Source organism: Micromys minutus (assembly GCF_963924665.1).
Source record: "Micromys minutus genome assembly, chromosome: 5".
Taxonomy (NCBI): domain Eukaryota; kingdom Metazoa; phylum Chordata; class Mammalia; order Rodentia; family Muridae; genus Micromys; species Micromys minutus.
Genome location: NC_137974.1, coordinates 12,615,863 through 12,621,860, shown reverse-complemented (window position 1 = coordinate 12,621,860; position 5,998 = coordinate 12,615,863).

Genomic DNA, 5,998 nt, shown 5'->3' with positions numbered 1-5,998 from the left:
ATAAAGAAATCCATCATCGTAATCCACCATATAAGCAAGCTCAAAGAAAAACCACATGATCCTCTCACTAGAAACTGAGAAAGCATTTGACAAAAATTAACACCCCTTTATGATAAAACTCTTGGAAAGATTAGGAATCCAAGGCCCATACCTAAACATAGCAAAAGTAATATACAGCAAACCAACAGCCAACATCAACCTACATGGAGAGAAACTTGAAGCAATCCCACTAAAATCAGGGACTCGACAAGGCTGCCCACTCTCCCCCTACCTATTCAACATAGTACTGGAAGTCCTGGCCAGAGCAATTAGACAACAAAAAGAAATCAAAGGGATATAAATTGGAAAGGAAGAAGTCAAAATATCACTATTTGCAGATGACATGATAGTATACTTAAGTGACCCCAAAAATTCCACTAGAGAACTATTACAGCTGATAAACAACTTCAGCAAAGTGGCTGGCTATAAAATTAACTCAAACAAATCAACTGCCTTCCTCTAAGCAATGGATAAACAGGCTGAGATAGAAATTAGGGAAAGTAAATGGAGGGGGAGGGGGAATGGGAGCAGGGCGGGGTAAAAGGATAACATCTCAAATGTAAATACAGAGTATCTAATAAAACAAGAAAAGAAAAAATAAAGAATAACATGGATGTGGTTTTACAGCTTACAATGTACAGACACCCATGGAAAGTTCAGTTAAAGGTTACTGAAGAGGTGGCTCAGCCATTGAGAAGACTTGCTATTCTTGCAAAATCTCTAAGCTCAGTTCTCTGGACCCAAACGGTTGCTCTCAGACATCTGTAGCTCTCTCCAGTTCTGCACACCAGGAATGATGCACAGATAAACATGCAGGCCAAACAATCATACACATAAATCTGAAAATAAAAGTTTAATAGGCGTTTGGGGCAACACACCTTTTGTTATTCCAGAGCCAAGTTGAGAGATAGCAGAGGGACCCAGCTCTCACTGGAGAGCCAATGAGGCAGGAATTAAACACTGAGTGACATTAGTATTAATAAGAGGCCTATTATAAACACCACTTTTGGGTTGTCTTTAAATAAGCTATGCCTCCTTAATAGCTATTACTACACCCTTTCCTGATGCCTGGGCTACTTTAAATGAGACACTACAAGCTAAGCAACCAGCTGCACTACCCTCATGCCAGTCAACAGCTATGAACCTACAGGAAACTACACTACAGCCACAGCTGTTTACTTCTGAAACACAAGTGTAGTTCAAGAATGCACTAGGCCAGCCACAACTTTGCCAAACAGCTACACACTCATTCCCACCAAAACCGGAGGACTATGATTGGTACGCTTATGGTCCCTCGTCTCCTCTTCGTCTCCATCGAGGTTTATTGAGAATGACGTAAACACCGCATCACACCTCCTTTCTGGCTGGATGTAGAAGGCTGATTGGCTGACTTTTAAAGTTAAGCTTCTCTCAAGTGTCCTGTTTACTTTCCCTTCTCTTCTTTTAATGTTCATCGCGGCAGGCTGAACTTGGAACATAAAAAACGGGATGGCAAAATTAGCAGCTGAACAGCGCTGGGCGGCAGCAAAAGGTTTGTGGGAAATGAAGGTGGGAGAAGTAGAGGCTGTGGTGGTGGCGACAGCGGGAACAGTGATGATAAAAGAGCGAAGAATTCCAAAAAGCGATTGCTGTAGGGATGACAGGAAGCACAGGAAGGATGACAGGAAGACAGGAAGTCAAGTTGGGGGGGGGGGGTGCGGAAGGGTCTAGAAGGCCGTGAAGAGCCAGAAATGAGATCACATGAGCCTGGGTTCCGGGAGGGATTCCAGAGAGCTCTAACATAGGCTGCAGTCAAGGCCTGGGGTGCCAGAGTTGTCTCATAGTCCCTGAACGGTCATACAGTTACTATAGGAGCTGATTGTCCCAGGAGCCAAGATCCATTTGGGAGCCAGCAGATGCTGCTGATGCTGATGCTGCCGCTGCAACCATCATTAGTAATGGTGATGATGAGGTGCTGGGGTGGTGGCGGTGGTGGTGAATGCCAACAATTTTAAAAGCTGCCAAGAGCCAAGGCCACTGTGATTAAAAGCAAGAGCAATGAGCTTACACCTTCAGTAGAGTCATTAGACTTTCCTTCTGCCTGGAGCAACAAGTGGCGAGCCCTCAAGGTTTATGCTTAAGTCTCTGTGCATGCCAGACCAGACCCTGAGCTTTGGCCTTCAAGGCCCTACAACTCTTAGTACGAGAAAAGCTTGTCCTGAACAAATCATGTCTTTTATTTTGGGTAGGACAAAAGGCTACATCCAGCTGACTAGGCACAAGATAAGACTTATTTATAAGTGTAGTTATAAATAAACAAATGCATATTTTATTATATTAATATATGTTAAATATAAAAATATTTATTTCTAAATAAATAATGTTATGAAAAGAAACTGGAAACCACCTAAAATTTAACAGCACTATCATTTTGAGAGTAAGATACTTTAAATGATACATTCCATTACTAGACTAATAATTATCTTATTTTTTACATTCTAAGTCAGATGTGATCTGAGCCATCAAATTCTCTCTTATCTGTGGAGTATCCCCTGGTCCCCTAGGGGACCATGCCTGAGTTCCAGTAGAAATGCTATCGGAAAGGGGAGGGGTTGACAGTGGAGGGAAAGGGGTTAACATTTAAAATGTAAATACAAGAGGATCCAAAGAAAAGGGGGGGGGGATGAAAGAAAAGAAAAAAAAATGCTATCAGAAACTGGGAGAGATCATGGAGTCTATACTCACCTCTTCAGCTACTAAACATGCTTGGAAGAACTGATCCTCAATTTGCCTCTCTGAGCCCCACTTTTATTTCCTCTGTATTTACATTTCAGATGTTATCCCCTTCCCCTATCCTATCCCCCCCTTCCCCTCCCATTGCCTCCATGAAGGTGCTCCCTCTCCCAACCTCCCTCTCCTACCTCAGCACCTTGGCATTCCCTACACTGGGAAAATGCACCTTCACTGGACCAAAGGCCTCTCCTCCCATTGATGCCAAACAATGCCGTCCTCTGCTGCATATGCACCTGGAGCCATGGGTCTCTCTCCATTCGGACTCATTGGTTGGTTGGTATTTTAGTCCTTGGGAGCTGTGGTGGGTTTGGTTAGTTGATGATGTTGTTCTCCCCATGGGGTTGCAGACCCTCTCAGCTCCTTCAGTCTTTTCTCTAGCTCCTTCATTGGCGTCCCCATGTTCAGTCCAATGTCTGAGCCCCCACTCTTAATAGTCAAGTCCAGTCCAGATTATCTCCACTACCAAAGGCTAAGAGTGGTGACCAGACAGAGTGTGCAAAGCTTGTGTACAGCTCCATAGCATTTTGAAATGTATACCTATTATTCTAGTCTTTCTGATTATTACATGTACATAGATGTAATTATACATTTGTATGTGTGTATATATATATATATATACATATATATACAATTATATATATAATCCATTTTTATACCTGCAGGTTTCTTATCGGTGAGTTCATCTGTCCTCAGATCAAAACTGTCTTAAAATGCAGTGCTAAGAAGATGGTTTATTTGGTAAAGCATTTGCTATGAAAGCATGACAACGTGAGTCTGACCCTCAGCACCTGTGTGAAAATAGCAGCAAATCTGCCATCCCAGGGCATCTCTGGGGATTCTTGGCTAGTCAGATAGATGAATTGACTAGCTTCAGGTTCAGTGAAAGACTCTGCCTCAAAAAATAAGGTGTAGAGTAAGTGAGGAAGGTAGCCAATGTCAGTGTTTGACCAACACACACACACACACACACACACACACACATACACACACATACCACACAGCACACACATATACAACCCACACACATACTACACCACACACACACACCACACACACACCACACACATATACAACTCACACACATACTACACCACACACACACATATACAACCCACACACATACTATACCACACATACACACACACACCCCACACACATATACAACCCACACACATAACTATACCACACACACACACACATACCACACAACATAGACACACACACACCATACACACATACCACACCACACACACCATACACTCACACACATATACACACCACACACACACACACCACATCACAAATAAATAAAATAAAATGTATTTCAAAAATAATTTAAGATAAAATTATGTATATTTAAATTATACATAATTTAGAATAAAATTTAATTTAAAAACCTTTCAAATACAGAACTGTACCAAATGTGTACAGATTTATTTCTTGTCATTCCTAAAACAATTAGGGAATTTCCGTTATTTGTATAACATTTCTATTTTGTTAGTCACAATAAGTAAACTGGAGATCATTTAAATTTGAAAATGCACATCAGGATGTGTTTAAGTTATTTTAAAAGACTTCTCTCTCTAAGGGACCAGAGCCCCCGTGGCTTTCTCCATCCACATGCTCTTTAATGCGTTTTAGTCCTCCCTCCAACTTTTCTGATTTCATTACTTTCTTTTAAGTTTGAAAATGTGCTCTAATCTTTCAATGGTTACCATAGCAATCTTGATAGGATTTAAAAGTCTAAGTTTCTTCTTCTAAATAGTGTTCTGAATAAACCCTCAGAAAGCAATTAAACCCTCCAAACTTACATGTAAACTGCCTGATGTTATTACTTAAATATCATAACTCCTTATATTAGATCTTATCATTATTTTCACACATTTCCTTAGATTTATCTCACATTTACAAATATTTTTATTATCTCCTTTTTTACCTCAAACCTTTTTAGAATCAATTTTCATCTGCTGTCAGAGTTTTCCATAGTAGCTATAGGAGGTAAACTTTAAAAAATTTTTTTTTTGTCTGCTTGAGATATTTTTGCTCATTTCATTCTCACTATTGAAGGGTTCCGTCGCTGAAAATTCTCTTTCGGCACAATGTGCTTATAATTCCAGAAGCTACATTATTGTTGAGATGCCACTTGTCAGTCTAAAATCTATTCTTTAAAGGTAATCTTTTTAACTCTGGCTGCTTTTAAATGTATTGATCTTTGAAGTTTTGCAGTGTCACTGTGACATATCTCAGTAGGACTGTTTTTATTTATTCTGCTGTAAGATTGACTATTTTGAATAGCAAGCTTTGGTATGTCTCCATACTTCTGAAATATTGCTTTCCTGTCATATACCCATGCTGATGTGTTAAAGATCCTGTCTGTGTTCTATGTTTCTTAACTCCTTTTAAATTTTGTTTGACACTCTATATAGTCCTCTGGATAATTTCTTCCAATCTATCTTCCAGGATACTAATTTCTCTCCAGCTGTGTCTAATCTTCCATTTAACCCACCTGCTGAGTCTTTTATATTAATTATTTTTGAGTTAATTTATAGAATTCTATTGTTTCCTGCCTAAATCTGCTTAGTTGTTTCCTATGGTTTCTTGTTCCCTTCTTGCATTTCTAAGCTTTCCTTGGTTTTATTTACATATTTCAAATGGTATTTTTTCATTTTTATTATTTTATTTATTTACATTTCAAATGTTATCTCCCTTCCCAGTTTTTCCTCCGTAAGCTCCGTATCCCTTCCCCTCCCCTCCCTGCCTTTATGAGGGAACTTCCCCCCTTCCCACCCACTCCTGCCTCAGCGCCCTGGCATCCCCCTACACCGGGGCATGGAGCCTCCCCAGGACCAAAGGTGCCCCCCACCAAGTGATGCCAGATAAGGCCATCCTCTGGTACATATGCAGCTGGAGCCATGGGTCCCTCCATGTGTACTCTGTGGTTGGTGAGTTAGTCCCTGGGAGCTCTGAGGAGTCTGGTTGGTTGATACTGTTGTTCTTCCTATAGGGTTGCAAACCCCTTCAGCTTCTAAAGTCCTTGCCTTAACTTCTCCGTTGTGATCCCCGAGCTCAGTCCGATGTTTGGCTGTGTCCGTCCGCATCTGTATTGGTCCGACTCTGTCAGAGCCTCTCAGGGGGCAGCTCTACTGGACTGTCAGCAAGCACTTCTTAGCGTTAGCATTCTGGGTTT